Source organism: Callospermophilus lateralis, chromosome 10, assembly GCF_048772815.1.
Source record: "Callospermophilus lateralis isolate mCalLat2 chromosome 10, mCalLat2.hap1, whole genome shotgun sequence".
Lineage (NCBI taxonomy): Eukaryota > Metazoa > Chordata > Mammalia > Rodentia > Sciuridae > Callospermophilus > Callospermophilus lateralis.
Window position 1 is genome coordinate 120922251 of NC_135314.1, and position 19697 is coordinate 120941947.

General features: G+C 43.7%; 1 protein-coding gene across 2 annotated transcripts in view; it reads left to right on the forward strand.

Annotated features, from left to right (window-relative positions):
- Nucleotides 1-19697, forward strand: part of Nmnat3 (nicotinamide nucleotide adenylyltransferase 3) — a 109638-nt gene that overhangs the window by 50601 nt on the left and 39340 nt on the right. The window lies entirely within an intron of this gene.

Genomic DNA, 19697 nt, shown 5'->3' on the forward strand with positions numbered 1-19697 from the left:
AGTAACATGTAAATCATTTCTTGAAAGAAATCATGTACAAGTATATATTGTAAAGAAAATAGCTTTGTTTACAAAAAAAAACATTTTTTATTATTGAAAAAGTGAAAGTGGATCTCTATTCTTAGTAAATAAATAGCTCAAATAAGGGAGTTTTAAAAAATCCAAACAATACAGTTGAAACTGGTCAGTGGACATTAGTAGGCAGTGTCCCAAAGAAGAATGTTTATACCAATAAGCTTGAGAACAGATGCGCTAAGTCACTAGAAGTCAATGAAAATGCAAATAAAACCATGGTCAGTACCTCAAGGCACCATGAAGGCAGCTACCCTGGCTGCCTGGCCACCATAGAATTGCCACTGTCTGTCACTGGGCTGATAGTTGGTGCCTGTGGACATTGGTTGTGTCTGTCAATAGTTTTAGCCTATGGGACTGGCTCATATCAGACTGACAGGATTTGGTACTAGCAGGACCGGGGGAAAACAGCCACACTCAGGCACTGCTAGTGATAGAATAAATAAGGAGACATTTTTGAAGGAGAATTTGGTATTCTGTGACAAAAAGTTTAAATTTATATCCACACATAATGAGGAGAAAAATCAATCAATGGAAACCTAACCAGCACTGACAAGGGAGGTCTCAGATGTTAGAATCAGCAAAGAGATCAAAACACTTGTGTGCCATATGTTCACAAGTTAAGTCGAGACACAGACTGCATAAAACTTCTAAAAGTGAAGAATATAATTTGTGAGAAGAAAAATACACTAGATAGGAGCAACAATAGATTAGACACTGTAGAAGAACAGATAGGTGAACTTGAAGGTATAACAAAAGGAACTACCCAAAGGGGAATACAGAGAGAAAAAGAAATTTAATACAGAAAGAAAGTATATCAGTGATCCATGAGGTAACTTCAAGCAGCTTTATACTCTTGTAAGGAAACCCAAAAGGAAAAAAGAGAGAGTGGGAAAAGATATTTGAAGAAATAATGATGGAAAATTTTTCCAGATTTGACAAAAACATCCCATAGATCTGAGTAACTCATCAACCCCCAAGGACAGGAAACATAAAGAAGATAACAGCAAAGCATGTGATAATCAAATTTCTCAAAACCAGGAATAAGACAGAATCTTAAAAGTATCCACAAGAGGGCAAACATAAGGATGACAGCAGATTTCTTGCTACTGAATTTACCAAAAAAAGAATTTAGGGAAATTACATCATTACAGAACTGAAAGAAAAACTATCCATCTAAAATTCTATATCCATTCTATATCCAGCAAAAATGTCTTTCAAAAACAGAAAAAGATATTTTTACATTTACAAAAGATGGAAGAACTCACCACCAGAAAACTTGCACTACAAAAGAAAAAAAAAAAATCTTCAGGCAGAAGGAAAAAAATACCAAATGGAAATGTTGACCTATAAAGGGAATGCAGGACACAACACATGGGTTATCATATAGTATCATGTAAGATTTTTTTCTTATTTAAATTTTCTTAAAACCTAATTGACAATTTAAGCAAAAATTATAATATGCTGTGGGGTTTATAACATATATAGATGTAGAATATATATCAATCAGAGTGAACAGGCTGGGGGGCGTAGAATGGAAATGTACTATGCACATAAAGTGATATAATGTCACTTAAAGGTAGGCTGATAAGTTCAAGATGTACATGTTAAACCCTAAAAAGCAAAGCAAGCAGAGTTAATAGGCATGCAAAGGAAATATTTGAATCAGAATATACTCAGTTCACTCAAAAGAAGAAGGGACAAAAGACACAGATGGAGCAAATAGAAAGCAAATAAGAGACTTAAACCTGACTGTATCATTAGTAATGTTAAATATAAATAGTCTAATGACCTCTAGTAAGTGGCAGATTGTCAGATTGGATAAAATAAGCAAGACTCAGCTATACACAGGAGTCCTCCCTTACCCACAGGGATATGCTCCCAGACGGCCGGTGGACACCTGGAACTGCAGATAGCAGCCAGCTCTATGTACTCTGCTTTCCCCCATACATACATGTCTGTGATGGAGTTTAATTTATAAATTAGGCATAGTAAGAGATGAATAACAAAGTGGGAAAAGCACAACCATACTATAATAAATGTTATTTAAGCAGCATGAATTATTTATTTCTGGAATTTTTCATTTAATATTGTCGGACCTCAGTTGAGCTTGAATAACTGAAACTGTGGAAACTGAGACTGCAGGTAAGGAGGGAGTGTGTATAAGAAGCACACTTTATGGGTTCAATCCCCAGTCCCGCAAAAAAAAAAAAAAAAAAAAAAGAAGGAGGGGATGGGGAGAAGGAGAGCACTTTAAATATAAAAGCAGAGATAGGTTAAAAGGAAAAGAATAGAAACCTCCCCTGTGCTAACTCTAATTAATAAAGAAAGCCGGAGTGGCTATAGTAATACCAGGCAAAGTAAATTTCAGGAAAAAAAATATTACCAGAAATAAGAAGTTCATTTTATGATTATAAACTTATGAACTTAAATTCAAAAATTCCAAATAAAATATTTTAAAACTAATCCAACAATGCAATGCATATAAAGGATAATATATCATCACCAAGTAGGATTATCTCAAAGGTGCAAGGTTAGTTTAATGCTCAGAAGTTAGTCAAGGTAGTTCAATATATTAACAAGCTAAAAAAGAAAAACCATATGATTATCTCAGTAGATACAGGAAAGACAGTTGTCAAATGGCAACATCAATCCATAACTTAAAAAAAAAAAAAACTCACAGCAAAATAGCAATAGAAAAACAACCTTCCTTTACCACCCCCAAAATCTACAACTAACATCTTACTACAAGCAAAAGACTAATACTTGATGTCCTAATATCAGGAACAAGATAAAAATGTGCATTCTTACTACCCTGTTCAACATGGTTTGGTGGTCCTAGACAAAACAATAAGACAAGAAGAAGAAATAAAAGGCATCTATACTGGAATGGAAGAATAAAACTACTTACAGTTGACATAATCATCTATAGAGAAAATCTTAAAGAAAATCTACCAAAAGGCCACTAGAACTTAGTAAGTTCTAGTGGCCTTTTGGTAGAAGGACACACATTTAATATATAAAAATCATTGGTACTTCTGTATGCTAACAACAAAGGATTATAGTTTGAAATAAAAATAATGCCATTTGCAATAATATAAAAAAGAAATACTTAGATGAGCCTGACAGAGATATGCAAGATTGTACAATAAAAATGACATAATATTGTGAAAGAAATTGAAGACATCCCGGTTCAAATGGAGAGATATACTTTGTCCGTGGTTTGGAAAACTCAACAATGATAAAATTTCATTTCTCTCCAGAATTACCTATAAATTCAACTTAATCTCAAAAGACATTTTTTCCATGTTTTTTTTAATCAGTGCATTATAGTTGTACATAAATGATGGGATTTGTTGTTACATGTTTGTACACACACACACAATATAATAATATAATTCGGCCAATGTGAATAGCTTTTTAGTAGAAGTAGATAAATTGATTCTAATATTGACATAGAAATGGAAAGAACCCAGGATATTTAAAATAACTTTGAAAAGGACAGTGTTGAAGAATTCACATTATTTGATTTCAAGACTAATTTTTAAAGCTACAGGGGCATTAAGATAGTTAAATAGATAAAGGGACCAGAATAGAAAGTACCAGTGCGACTCCCACTTATGTAGGAAGCTGATTTTTCACTCAGGTGTAAGGGCAACACAGTAGAAAAAGGACCATCTTTTCAATGGTGTAGGGACAACTGAATTTCTACATGTGAAAAAAAGTTCAATTCAGAGCTTACCTACACATAACTCTAAATGGATCATAAACCTTAATGTAAAACCTAAAATTATAAAATTTCTAGGAGAAAGTCTTTGTGACCCATAGTGGGGAAAAAAAATGGTAAATTGGACTTCATCAAATTTAAGACAGTTAATAGGATGAAAAGCTGAGATTTGATAAGGGACTGATATCCAGAATATAAAAAGACCTCTCAATTTGGAAATGAAATATAACAAAACAAATTAAATAGCAAATATTTGAATAGACTCTTTACCAAAGAATAGATATGGAGGGCAGTCGGCACAGGACAGGTTTTCAACAGCATGAGGGAATGAAAGATTAAGACCACGATGCCAAGCCACTGCTCCCTAAAGCCTGGGTGTGGTAAGGATGTGAGAGCTGTCATCCTCACACTGCCCATGGCACTGTAATTGGTGCCGGGCTGTGGAAAACAGCTTTTGCAGCATCTTACAAGTTAAATGTACATCTACTTAGTGATTCAGCCATTCCACCCCAAGATATTTAACCAAGAGAAATGAAAGAATACGTTCATGCAAAACCTTGTGCGTGAATGTTCAGAACAGCTTTAACTATGATAGCTCCCAACTGGAAACACTAGCGTGTGAATAGAGAAGCGGACTGTGGTTTATCTGGACAACAAAATAGTACTCGGTCATGAAAAGGAATGAACCCAACTTAGAGCTGAATCTCAAGATAATTATGCCACGTGAGAGAAGTCAGACCAAAGAAGGTATACATGATAGGTGTTCCATTTATATGAAATTCAAGAAAATGCAAACTAATCTACAGGGATAGCAAACAGATTTGGAGTTGGGGTGAAGGGAAGCCAGCATAGGAGGGTGAGTGGGAACCTCGGGGGTGTTGGAGAATTTGGCTTTCTGGATCTCGGTGTTGGTTTTGGGGTGTACACGTACATCAAAATTCACCATTTGTGCAGTTTGTTGTATATATCAATTATGCATCAATGAAAATAGCAAACTTCAAAAAAAAAAAGAGATACAGTGACTCTACAAGGTTGCTCTAGTTATATATAAAATGTAACTCTTTAGAACAAATGACTCCATTCTTTTAACAAACAGCAAGAAAAAAGGAGGAATTGGAAACTGTAAACAGAGACCTAAGAGACACATAAATGAAATATTGCATGTATTAGTGAGCTTTTTTCTCACGGTGACCAAAATACCTGACAAGAAAAACTCAAAGGAGGGAAAGTTTATTTGGGGCTCTTGGTTTATTCAGGGCTCCAGGTCCATCCCCCGTGTCTCGGTTACCACCCAGTCAGGGACTGATTAGGTCCTAGCTGTGACAATCCAGTCACCTCACCTCGGAACATTCCTGCATTAACGCAGGAGCTCTGTGGGGACAGCTCATACCCAACCCATAACATTTCACGTGGCCCTTATTTGAATCCCCTCCAAACAAATCAATCTTAAAATAATATCCTAGGAAATATAGGTAAATTTAAGCCCACTTGGATCTTATATGGTATTCAAGAGCTATTGTTTTTAGAAAAGAATGATTGTTTACTTTGTAAGGTCAATAATGGTATTGCTGTTATGTTAGAATAAAGTGTGACTTTATTTCTCGGGGGCACAGTATGCACCGTGGCGCAGCATCCCTGTGTATCTTACAGTAGTGCCCAGGGTGCTGTTGAAGCTACCTTCAGCTGGGGACATATGTGGCTTCTACTGGGTCTATGGAATGTAAGAGCCTGTTATAAACCCCTGTCTGATGGTGTATAAGACTCCACATATCTGTGTTCACCATTTAGGAACATCTCGACTCCTGGCACTCGGTGGCTTTTCCTGCCTGGCTTGGATTATCCCAAGGTCCCCTGGCTCCATGCTCCATGGCGCCGTCCTTGTGAGGTTCCTTGGGGGTGGTGCCAGTGCCCCTTGCTGCACAGACGGCTCCATCTGCTCTGTCCTGGAGACCTCAGATCCCCCAGGTTGAGCCTGCTGGTTCTCCCCTTTAGCGACATGAACAGCCTCACTGTGACCCAGGGAGGTTTCGGAGAGTCCTCCTGATCAGGAAAGGTCATGGGACCCCACAGAATGAATTGAAAATTCATCATATGGATCCTTGATACCTGATGTCTATCCCTTAGGCTATTAACGGACAGACCTTGGTCAGGTACGACCCCCGCCGCCCCCTTGCCTGTATTTTGAGTGCCCCTTTCTATCAGAAACACTTGGTCATTTCTCAAGTCCAGAACGGAGTCCCTTTGAATGCTGCCCATTGGGTGCCACCTTGCCCACGACCCACAGGTACCTACCTACTGCCTCCTCTCCAGGCCAGGCACCGAGGCTGGAAACAGAGTGGATCAACCTCAGCCCTCGCCCCAGAGCGCACAGCACAGGACACAGAGATGGTAGCAATGACTGTGGCACTGGGCACAAAGGAGGGACGTCCGTCTCCCACGAGGCAGCTGGGGAAGGCTCCTTGGAGGAGGTGACACAGTGCTTGAAGAAGGTAGAAGACTTAGTTAAGGGAACAGTTTCGAGGTCACTCTGGGGAGAGGAAGCAGAATGGGGAGAATCTGGGGATGGGCAGGAGGGCGTCCAGCAGGTGGAGATGGGGCTGGGGACGAGGGACTTTCTGGCCACGTGAGGGGTGTGCTGTGAACTCCCCTTCTCTGCATGGTCAGGGTCGACCCCGGCTGCTCAGGGCCCCTGTGGCAGCCACGGCCTCCCACAGCCAGCAGAGGAGCCCTGACTGACCAGTGGCCTCTGCAGGGCCAATTCTGGCCCAGAGCCTTTTCCCTGCATGGACCCAGCTCAAGGACCCTGACTTCCTTTTATTCATGAAGAAAACCATCCTCCCTTCTGTTGGAGTGTTCACTGCAACAACTCCCAGTTTTAATTCTACATCACATGCATGTGCATTGCATTAAACCAAGCTCAGGCGACCTGCTTTGTGCCTTTAAGGAGAATTCAACGACCTCTTCCTCCTTGACTGACATCTCAATCCCTTGCTCTGAACCCTTTGCTGCAAGCAGACTTGGAGCTACAGATGCCCTTCCTTCCTTTCTCCTTCTCTCCTGAAACCAACCCTTGAAAACGGCTAGAGTCCCTCCCCCTTCCACTTCAGAACATTCTGCTGTCTCCAGTCCTGTGACCGCGCACCCCCTCGTCGCGGGAAGGCACACCTCGGACAAAAAGACACGCTCTTCAGTTGGTTCCCATTGTTGATTGTCCGTGACCAAAGTCGTAACGAGCTCCATGAGGAAATGTGGCACCAGCTGTTTGTCATGCTCCTTCACTTGGAAGAATGTTCCAGAAAAAGACATAAGCTGCTACAAAGGAGTGGCCCCCGTGTTTTCTGAACTTTGCAGTATGGCCCTCTCATCTTAGATGCATCCTTGCCCTGGACGGCGGCTCCCTGGGCCCTCACAGGAGATTCTCAGAGGCTCAGATGACCCGTGTCATGGGCATCAGCAGCTTTTAAAAGTTCTTTTGGGGTTTTTATTCTTGTTTGACTGATCTTTGTCAGAAATGATTCAGCCCAATGTACGACCCGCCCAGAGCTTCAGACATACCCAGAGTGTTCACGGAATACACTGAGAAAGTCCAGCCCGCACCTCTCTCAGGGTGTTGGATGTATTCCCAGCTGTAAGTGGTTGTTTTCCAACATGCATTCACGGACTTTCTAATGGAAGCAGAATTTAATTTAAACCCTGTTTTATGTTATTTAGATGGTTTGTTATACCCGATCAATATAACCTGGCCATTGGCCTATATTTCAACAACAGTCCACTTGTATTCCTTTTCTAAAATCAAATTTTGTCAGTTTAATTAATACTCCTTCAACAATTGGTCAGCACCTATTCATTTCACGTATTTAACATACATTTACACCACCCTTTCCATTCACCAGTGAATATTCTGAGTGTGTTTCATGAACTGGTTTTAAACTTTACAACAAGCGTATGAGGCAGATACTGTTACTCAGTTTTACAGATGAGGAAGTTGAGGCCAAGGCTCAGAGAGATCAAGTAACTTGGCTGGGATCACACAGCCAGGAAGTGATAGGACCAGTGTCCCCCATTGTCTATGCCATAACCATCAGGCTACCCTGCCTCAGTTCATTCATCAGATCTCTTCTTAAGCATGGAGATGTGCTGAGTGCTATGCTGGATGCAGGGACACATGGGAGCAGAAGGAGGCCCAGTGTTCCTGGGAAACAGGCACTAATCAAATCCCACAGGGGTAAAAATTATTAAGGTGACATGCACCACAAAAGGCACATTTCTAATGCTATCCATGTGAACAGAGTAAATCAGAATTTGATGTAGGCTGAGTCTAGGGAAGGCATTTCTGAGAACATTAAGGACTGAGCTAAAGAATGAGGCACTTCTTAGGTTAAACACAAGGATGGCCGGGGTCAGGGGATGCAGTTGGCCAGGGTCAGGGGATTCAGGGAGAGAACAGTCTTGGCACAGGAAATTTCATGTGCAAAGGTCCTGTGGCAGAGGAGAGCAGGGCCACCAAGGAATGCCTGGGTCATGATGATTAGAAAACATGGAGCAAAGAGGAATGCTGCAATAAATGCGGCAGAAGAGGAAAAGAGGCACACCGTGAGAGCCCTGTAGGCACTTGTAAGGACTCTGTTTTTATCCATACAGAGATCATTCACATCTTGCTCTCTGTTGCACAGGTAAGCACACACACTGGGCAGGGGATGAAGGGAAGCCAGTTAGGAGGCAGTTGAAACAATATTTTTAACATGGCAGGGATTATAGCAATGAAGAGAGATGTTGCCAGGGGAAGGTAATTAGAAGATAAGATTCATCTGGTAATGGAGTGAATCTGAGGTAGACAGTACCCCCCCACCCCGCCCCCACTGCTAGAGTCCAGGAGAAGAGCCAGATTTGGAAGACAGGATGGAGAGATTGCCAGGGACCCCAGGTAACAATGAAGTTATGCAGGAATGCACAGAGAACTGGGGGGTGGGGGCGCAGGGACAAGCAGTTGGCTTCCTGCGAAGGAAGGAGGAAGAACTTGCAGAGAAGCCAGAGGAGAACCTCAGAGAGCAGTTTCTATCACTGAAGACAGAAAAGTCAGAGAGCCCCCAGCATCAGGTGCTAGAGGTTAGAGTTCAAATTAGGGGAAGATGGAAAAGCAGGACTCTGGGGTTAACAGCCTGGGTTGCTGGTGGAGTCTGGGAGGGGTTTCGTTGCAGCAATGGTAGTGACCCCAGGCTTATTGTCCACTTAGGACTGGGAGACAGTCCTTCAGAGAATGGCCAGGACCTGGACAAAGTGAGGTCCAATGTGCAAGAGCAAAGAGAGATGGTTCGTCATCAACAGCAAAGAGAACAGGGGGAGCAGGCGTGCCCTCTTCAAGGCCAGGAAAAGGCACCCCTGACCTCCCAAGAGAAACTAGAGACACGGATTTACGTATTTGGAAGGTTGTTGATGGCCGCATCGCTTGCAATGGCCAAACATGCAAAGCAAAATATTCTATGGTAAACATTATTAAACTTATTACATATTTAAATGTAAGAAGTAGGTTTCTTTTCCCGGAGAAGTTAGCAATTCTGAAATTATTTTCTGTGTATCCTAGGATTGAGCAGTAAGTAAATATCTTGTGGATCTTGGAAATGGGGTTTCTTGTTGTTGGAGAAGGGAAATACAAATGTGGACAGAGGAAAGAGACTTGCCCTGCTGTGTGGGACTGGAACTGTAGTATCAGTAGGATAGAAAAGGCAGCTGGCTGGGTGGATGGGTGGATGGTAGAGACAGACTAGATAGATAGATAGATAGATAGATAGATAGATAATGGGCTAGGTGTGTATACAGACACAACATACATCTATATCTTAGCCTGGTCTCCTGAGAGATAATTATACCCCAGTAGCAGTTATATAAATTGGCATCCTAATTTGGATTTCAAAATACTATCACATAAAAGGGCTCCTTAGAAAACTAGTTGATGCTGGATGTGGGGAGAGAGCGTAGAAGACAGACTTGGAGTATCTCGTGGTCCTAGAAACTGGGGAAGCCCTTGAAGCTTGGGCACCTGTCAGAGGACACAGAGGCCAGCCTGCAGGTCTCCCCCAGCCACAGCCGGGTCAGTTTGAGCATGAAAATAAATAATGAAGTAGATACACAGGACTCACTGAACTAAGTTTCAGTAAGAGTCTAACTGATTTTAACAATCAAGTGAACAAACAAATGGGGGAGAAGGAGAGCACTCCTCAGGGAGAATTCTAATGCTAAAGGGACAGGGGGCTGGAAAATCACCACTTGAAAACCATCTGACTTACACCAGAATCACTAGTGGGTCCTAAAGCTAGGTGACATGGGATGACAAGATATGTACTTGGCTGCAAAATAACTCCTAGTAATAGATGTACTGATTCCAAGGGGAGTCATTATTTACTGACTTCACACTGGAGAAACGTGGCCCACACAATCCTAACCAAATGGTCAAAGCTAACACTACAGCCCGGGACAGAGGGACATCACACACGTCCTGATGTGACCCACTGGGAAGGGCTCGCTGTCCCATGTGTGCCGTCCCCAGAGGGGCATACTCTGACTCTAAAGACAGGGACATTCTACAGAATGATTGGCCTATACAAAATGTCACTGCCACGATACACAAAATAGCTATTCCAGAGGAAAGAAGAGCTACGCGGTGTGACAGCTAAATGCAGCCCATGCATTGATTAGTTGTTTGATTGACTGATTGCTATATTGGGGAATATTGGGAGAATTGACAAAAATATAAATTAGATCTGTTAGGTCAGATAATAGTGTCGTGTCGGTGTTAATCTCCTGATTTTGATTATTTTATTAAAGTCATGTCAAAGAAAGATTTTGTTCAAAGGAAACATACTTAAGTATTTAGGAATAAAGGGACATCGCACCTGCAGCGTACTCAGCTGGGTCAGAAAAGTGTGTGGAGTTAGGGGAGCAGAGAGAGGGAGAAGGATAAAGCCATCATGGTAAAATATTTCCATTCAGGGAATCCCAGTGAAATATATATGAAAATTATTCTTACTATTCTTGCAACTTCTCCTGAAGTTTTATCAAAAGAAAAAATCCTAAAATATTAAATATGGGCTCGTTAAAAGATTTTTTTAAAAAATCACAGTGTGTGGACCACAGAACATGCACCTTCCCCGGCAGATTCAGGTTGCACTTGCTAGGTCCGCAGCCTCTGTGGCGAGAGAAACTAGAGACACGGGTAGGGTAGGTGGACCAGCCTGGGCTCCTGCCCCTTGCTCCTGGAGGGGAGGTGGGCAGGACAGTGGTGGGTGTTAGGTATTTGGCAGCAGGGAGAGGAGGCTTCTCTGGTCCTCCAAGGCGAGCTCCATTCTCAGCTGACAGTGAGGGCTGCTGGGAAGCTCTGGGACTTGAAGAGGGGGAAGATATTGGTTATATTGTGGGTGGCCCTGTGTACAGGACCTCTCAAGCACTACCAGATGATGTGGCTGGTCCATCTGAGGTCAGAGCTGCAAGCCCCGGGGTGGCTTTTCCCAGCAGCTCTTGGCTTCTCCAGGGAAGCCTCAGAGAAACAGGAAATCTGCATCCAACCTGGGGGCGGGGGCAGTGTGCTACCTGAGAGTGGTGGAGGTGAGGAGGGACGTGGCTTTAGGAACTGCTTTGAGGATCCTTGAAAGGACTCATGTCGGGATCTCAGGTGGACCAGAAATAAAGCGCAGGAGGGAGCAGATGGGCTGGGAGGGTCATGAGTGGGTGGGCACCCCTAGGGGGGTGGGGGGGAATCCGTGGTTTTATCCAAAGTGGCGGAATATGTGACTGGGAGGAGCCAGGGTGTGTTCAGGGCCTGGGGACAGATTCGCGACTCTGGGGCAGTTCTAGGACTTGCAAGGTCCAATGCAGGAAGGAACTTCAAGATACAGCGGAGAGAGGCAATAAGGCAGGCATTGAGGCCTTCGGTGGGTGGTCCATGTGGGCTTGGAAATCGCCCCAGGCCGTGGCCAGGTGAGGGGGGAAGAGGAACATCACGTGCCAGATTTCAAAGCCAAGGTGTGGCCATATTTTTAAGGTTGGTAGATGATGCCCTCGTAAAGAAGGAGAGGATGCAGGGAGGGGGCCTTCCTTGTGGAAGAGCCCGGGTGTAGGTGACAGTCAGGGCGGAGGAGGGCAGAACCTTCTGAAAACGAAGGAGCAGAGCTGAGGACCCTGCTCTGTGTGCAGGCCTGAGTACAGGTGCATCTTACAAAGAGGAGGCACCTCTATTCCCCAAGAGGGTCGGATTCAAATGGAACCAGGTGGCACGTTGGACCGGGCAGGGACACCTGAGGCCCAGGGACAACGGCGAGGCACAAGAGAACGTGACGTGGGCTGGAGGGAGTGAAGGAGGCTGTGTGCCAGCGCAGCTCGGCTGTCGGGAGTACCGTCCCCACCTTGACACGCAGGGCAGTGGAGGCATAGGGAATTGTCACTTAGCAGCTCACCTGGGGGCTCTGGGACCTGAACTCAGGTCTGGTCCAAGGCCACTGTCCCCTGCTGCACAGCAGACTTCGTGAGTCCTCCTGAAGGTGCAAGTCCCACCACAGAGCTGGGGAGGGCCAAGAGTTCAGGGGGACCAACAGGAAGTAGAAAAGGGGCCAGAACTTGACCTTGGAGTCTGCAATGCCAGACAAGGAGCGGGGACTTCAGGTGAAGGGGACCCACTGAAAGTCTTTAACCAAGTGAGCCATCAGGTGCCCACTAGGTGGAACTTAGACCATGGGAGGAGCCTTGGCACGGGATCCTCAGCCTCTGGAAAAGCAGCTGCTGGAATCTCACAGCAACCTGGATCTGGATAGCCTTGACCCTGACCCAGTGCTTGGCCCTGCTGATCCTGAGTGTTCTGGCACTCTCCACCAGAGGGGAGAGTCACCTTTGGGGGGCAGTCATGCAGCGGTGGACAACTCCACCTGCCTGCAATGTGACCTTGTGTGCCTTCCCACCCCTTTGCCAAGGTCATCTTGGGAGACCTTGGCAAATGCCTGGATGAGGCTTTGCAACCACGGCTGTTACTGCTCATCTGGAAACTACCAAGGAAGGAAGTGACTGACCCATTCTTGCTCTGAGCAGTCATCACTCTTCCTAAGTGTTTAGAGACAGTCAGTTTCAGATTCTTTTCCTTGATTTTGCTCTGGGTCAAATTCAGAGTTCCAAACTAAGGTCTCCAGAATTTATTCTCTAAGCTTTTCAATGATTGGTGTGACAGATCTCTCCAGAAGGAACAGCCCCGATTCTCCAGTCTTGTGGAGCAGACCTGGGCACACATCTGCAGTCGGTCAGATCTCTGTCCTGACCTAGGAGGCCATGGCTATGACACACAGCCTGCCTCACCCAGACCCCACCCAGACCTGGCTGGCTGCCTAGCTGCGCTCAGCTCTGACTCGGTTGCTCCTGGGTCCTATTTCTGTTCTCCCTTGCATATCAAAAGAAAATATTGCAGAACGGTGGTGAACTTCAGAGGGGACACTGCTCCCCTCCCTATGACCACGGGGTCACAGAAAGAACCCACTGGCATTACAGTTGACCTTGATGCCAAACCAACTTACCAGCTGCATGACCTTGAGCAGTTGACTCTGCCCCTCCAGCACAGGAATAACCTCTTCTAACCTTACAGGGTTGTTTATTTTAAGGCTTAAAAGAGATGATGTACATAAAGTGTCCAGACCCTGTGATAGATCCAGTGTGTGCTAGGTCTCTTCTCTTGTGTCCTGAGTAAGCCCAAACCCAGGGCTGATTTAAAGCCATGACCAGGCGGGTTAACAGAATATTCTCATATCTATGCATAGAAGGGAGGAAAACCACAAAACAGTTTCTCCTGTTTTCTTTTATCCCTTCCTTGATACTTTATGATGTTATTTCCTAACGATCCTGCCCCACATGCTTGTGGCATCCCAGATTAAATTGCATCGTAAAGATAACAACCCAGTCCAGAGACTTGCCTTTTTTTTTCTTTCCTCCCCTTTGGACAACCTTGAGGAGGGGAAACATGTTTTATGGCTCCCAGTTTTTTTTTTTTCTCTCAGTGACTCGCATTTTAAATTAAAGCATATTTATTGTAATAACATTCACACCAGCAATTTTCTGTGTTAAATAAAAATGTCTGATGGGTGTCCGGCATGATACACAGCACTTCCGCTCCCCTTGTGATTTTAATTTTAATTCTCTATTACACAGTGCATATGGAGAGAATTAAATGCATCATGATAAGGTGGTGCAGTACAATCTGAGATAAGGGGGGAAATTAAGCTATAATAATTTCATTTAAGGCAGCGACAGCCCCAGTTCTGGGTCTGCTGGGCTTCAGGAGATACCAGGAGAGCGTGAGTAAATATTATAGAAGCTCAGCATGTTGCTTTAATCTTGGGCTCACACAGACGCTTATTAATCAAATAGAGTGATTTTAATATATATTCATGGACAGTGCTCCAGCTTGACCTGAAAAAAAAAAAAAACTATTCATTTTCCCATTTCTAATTTAAAAGATTTTTCTGGAAAAGATAGGCTTAAGAATGCTGAATTACTCCAGCAATTGTTTTGAACCGAGATAAGTTTTTGCCTATCATGGGAAGCTTCAAGGATTTGAGGTTACAGTGTTACATTCCAAATTCTTTCAAACAGAGGTGCTTTTTGGACCTTATAACAAACCAGTATTTTCTCTGTCTTTGCATTTCTACCTTGAGATGTGGCTTAACTGAGGCAGACTTTGAAAGGGTCTGTGGGGCGGGGGGCACAGTTGCCATGGTGTTCTAGCTCCAGACCTGGCTGCACCAGGGTGGGGTTGGAACAGCACTGGACAGGTGTGTGTGCTTCACACTGAGGTCCTCAGATACCTCACAAGGCCCCTCCCTTTGGGCTTCACTAGCATTATTCCTTAAAAACAGTTGGTGAGGATGTGGTGAAAAAGGTACACCCATACATTGCTGGTGGGACTGCAAATTGGTGCAATCACTATGGAAAGCAGTATGGAGATTCCTCAGAAAATTGGGAATGGAACCACCATTTGACCCAGCTATCCCACTCCTTGGTTTATACCCAAAGGACTTAAAATCAGCATACTACAGTGACGCGGCCACATCAATGTTTAGAGCAGCTCAATTCACAATAGCTAGACTATGGAACTAAACTAGGTGTCCCTCAATAGATGAATGGATATAGAAAATGTGGTATATATATACTCAATGGAATATTACTCAGCTTTAAAGAAGAATGAAATTATGGCATTTGCCAGTAAATGGTTGGAGTTGGAGAATATCATGCTAAGCAAAATAAACCAATTCCACAAAACCAAAGGTCGGTTGCTTTCTCTAATATGCAGATGCTAATTCACAGTAAGTGGGGGGCACTAGGGAAGAATAGTGTTACATTAGATTAGGTAGAGAAAAGTGATGGGGGGAGAGAGGAGGGGATGTGGGGATAGGAATGAAACAGACATTATTACTATATGCATATATGGGACTACATGACCAATGTGATTCTGCAACATGTACACTCGGAAAAATGAGAAATTATGTCCCATCTATGTATAATATATCAGGGTGCATAAACACATCCTACTGTCATGTATAACTAATTAAAGCAAATAAAAATTTAATAAAATTTTTAAAAAGGGTTGTTGCCGACCGAACATCCAAGAAGAGATTAGAATCTGGAATATATAAAGAACTCTCAAAACTCAATAATAAAAACACAATCAGTCCAACTAGGAAATGGGCGTAAGACATGACATTTCATGGAAGAGGATATATGGATAATGAATAAGCACATGAAAGATATTTAACACTATTAATCATTAGAGAAATGCAACTTAAAAGCCACAGAAATACATTACTACACACCTACCAAAGTGGCTAAAATAAAAACACAGCAATAATACCAAATGCTGGAAAAGATGCTCAGAAACTGGATCACTGGAAAGTGACAGTAAGAATCTAAAAAGGCTCAACTACTCTGGGAAGAAGTTGGGCAGCTTCTTATAAGACTAGACCTGCAACCACCAGGATCCGGCAATCGCATCCCAGTTACTCATCCTAGAGAAATGAGAACTTAGGTTCACACAAAAACCAGTATTTTTTTACAGTTTGTTTTTAATGTTTGTTACAGTTTCTTTCATAATAGCAAAAACCCAGAATCCACCCAAATGTCCTTCAAGGGATGAATATATCCATACTCTAGACTATTCCTCTGCAATAAAAGGAAATGAGCTATTCATGCAGCAACGTGGATGAATCTCTAGGGAACCATGCCGAATCAAAAATGCCCATCCTAAAAGGTGATATGTGATATAATTCCACTTAGCATACATTCTTGAAACAATAATTCAAGAACAGACTTGTGGTCGCTGGGGTTAGGGATGGGCCTTGGGAGATGGGAGGGAAGAGAAATAGACAGAAAAGAGCAGCTCAATTTCCTGTGGGGGTGGAGTGTTCGTGTCTTGACCAGTGGGTGCATGAAGACCACAGATGTGACAAATTTCATAAAACTAATACACACACTCAGGTTAGTGCATATAAAACTGTGACATCTAGCCGGGTGTGGTGGCGCACCCCTGTAATCCCAGCAGCTTGGGAGGCTGAGGCAGGAGGATCACAAGTTCAAAGCCAGCCTCAGCAACAGTGAGGCACTAAGCAACTCAGTGAGACCCTGTCTCTAAATAAAATACAAAATAGGGCTGGGGATGTAGCTCTGTGGTTGAGTGCCCCTGAGTTCAATCCCTGGTACCAAAACAAACAAAGTATGACATCTAATAAGATCAGTGGATCAGTGGATTTTATCAATCTCAATGTACAGAAGTACAATGTTGCAAGAAATTCCCAGTGAGAGTAACTAGGTAAAGCAAGCGTTCATGGGATGTTCTGTATTACTTTCCACAACTGCCCATCAATCCACAGTCACCCAAAACATTAACAAATTGGAACATGACTGTATTAGAGTAAGGATGAAATGAGGAGGGACACTCCCCTCCACGGGGTCTCTTCCATGCTGTGTCCTTTAAACAGCCCTGTGAGATAAGTGTTAATGTTCCTGTTTTACAGGAATAAGGACACCTGAGGTCTGGTGCCTCACTAAGGTGACATGTTCTGCAAGTGTTTGGCAAAGCCCGGGTCCCAGAGAGCACAGAGCCAGGGCTGTCATCTGCCACAGGCTGCTCATCTCCTGGACAGACTGTGCTCTCTGTCGCCTTCGGCTGCTGCTGCTGCTGTACCACCAACCAGTCAGGCCAAACCCTCAGGTCCCCAAGGAGTCAGCTCCAGGGTTGAGATGCCAGGGCTGGTAACCATCTCTGTCTTGCAAATGGGAAGCGACGATCAGAGTCGGGGACCAGCGCTTGGCTCCTCCGCTAAGCAGAACATAAAGAAACCTCGTGCAAAGAGCATTCAAAAAGATCCAGTCGGATCAGACATTCTGTGAAGTCGAATTCCCAACAGCACAAAGGGCGTTAATTAAAACGAATTGAATAGATGTGTCTGTATAAGTATTCCTAAAGATGAGGTTGTCAAGACAGAGTCAGACCTTGGGGAAATTTATGAGTTACTGATAATTATAGGGAAAATAAATTTAAAAGGACAAAATCATTTAAGGATAGATTCTATAAACTAATGAGATTGGCGGCTCGCAGTGGTATATGGGAAGTGTAAAGAATGGGGGATGGGAAAGGAGCAGAAGATGGGGTGAGCAGAGGGACCCTTCCCGGGTGTGCCTCTTTCTACAGTACTGTCTCTTAGAACAGGGAACCCCAAGCCAGGAAAAACTACACGTATAATTAAAGCCTGCTGGGATTCAATAGGAACCCAAGCAGATGTGAGGGAAGCTGGCTGATTTGTGAAGGAATGCATCAGCACACTGAAGGCAGTAGGAAGCGGGGAGCTGACCCCAGAAACAAGAGCACATGAAGACAGGTCCTGCAGGGCTCAGAACCTCAGAAATGGACACATCAGTGCAGTTCTCCAGCTAGCATTGATTTTCCACAGGGGTGTAGGTGAATATTTTTGGAATTACCTTAGGTAAATACTAGGATCAAGCAAATAATTATTGTGAATGATAGAGCCCAATTTCTTACTGACGAAGAAAGTGATTACAAATTTCAAAGGACAGAAAACTAGAATGAAATCTTTGGTGTTGAATTGGAGTTGGAGGTTTTAGCACCAACACATGGTTTTTAATGTATGTGCAGATGGATCATTCTAGAAAAAAACAGAGAGGTGTGTGGACATATTGCTAGGATAGGTAAGGAGGTAGGCATGGATGCAGGTATCGTGGATATAAAATTATACACACAGGTAGTGTTATAGGGACAGACCAGGCAAGGCACCGAAGATAGCAGGAAACAGTTTTATTTGGCTGCAGCCAGATTCAGAGGGTACAGCCTTTGCTGTAATCAATCAATCCCCTGAACCCCGAGTTCAGGGAGTTTCAGAATTTTATACCCAGTATGTAAGGGGAGGGGCTCAGAAGTTCACATAAAGAAGCTTTTTCTTTCACTGTTCAGGGCAAGTTAACTCTTCAAGGACAACATCTGAGAAGGGGAGAGCTTCATCTCCCCTTTCTTTCCTCCCCCTACCAGCTGTTACCATGGGTCCATTTGTAACTTATCTTAAAAATGTAGACATCTCTGTGAAGCCCTAGCTCAAGGCCAGAGGCCTTGTTTGCACATTTCTTCAAAGTACTATACTGGATACATTTGTGAAAAACTAGTAAGGGGGTGACCAGCATCTGGAGTGCTGGTATCTTCTCGGCCAGTGGCCAAGTAAAACAGAGCAACACGAAAATAGGACGTTTATCTACATTGGACTCTTTTGCAGAGACTCTTTTGCTGACAGTCCTAAAATCAGCCATGGTGAAGCGGGCTTTTCTGCGGAGAAAAGGGTTGCCACTTCAGTATAGAATTTCCAAGCTCTCTCTTCTAAGAAGGTCTAGAAACCACAACATCCAGAGGCAATGGGTACAACCAACCCCGTTGGCTTCTAAATGCCATTCTTCAATAGCAAAAACCAGAGTCCCTGGAAGAAATGATTGACCCAGCAGCTGGACAGAGACATTACAGGATAACCCTGAACATCCCATGGTTCCAGAAAGCAAGGGGATGCTGAATAAATAACAGGGGACAGAGAGAAGGCAACTTAAAGGCGCTTCCACCGGACAAATCTGGGATCATTTAACAAATAAATAAGAATATTGGATTAACCCTGTGGAACAGAATACAATACACCTCCGTCCATATTGATAAAAATAAATGAATAAGTAAAGGTAGGAGAAAAGGCAGTTCTTCCTTGGTTTGAATTCTAATTAAAACTACAGAAGAAATGTTGGAAATAGAAAACCATCGTTTCACAAACATCACAGTAAGGATCCTTGCAAACCAGAGTCATTGGTGGATGCTAAAATTAGATGCAGAAGTAGGAAGGGAAGTGGGCTATTTGCATCTCCTCGTGGTGTTTTCCGAAGAGGTACGTATTAATCACACACACACAGGGGAGCACGGTAGCCACTGTGGAGAAGTCTGGCAGACACCCTCTCGCCCAAGCATCCAAGTTAACGTCCCCAGAATCAAGACAGATAGGCATCCTGTGCCCTCTGCCGTGGCGCACTGGGAAGGGACCAGCAGTCCTTGTGAAGTATCTCACGTAAGATGAGCGAGCTTCATGAGTCATGAGATACCCTCAAGGAACCAGGCTGAGGGGTGGTCTCCAAATCACCCGCCAGGACTTCCCCAGTGTCCAGATCCTGAAAGACCGAGGTGCTGCCCTGACTGGCAGAGACTGAGGATACCAGAAAAGCGGCACCGTGGGACAGTGGGGACAATATGGAGGAAGCCCCTAGATCAGTGGATGGTGTTAATGCTGATTTCCTGGTTTAGATGATTGTGTAAGATGCTAACATTGACAAAGGCTGAGCAAAA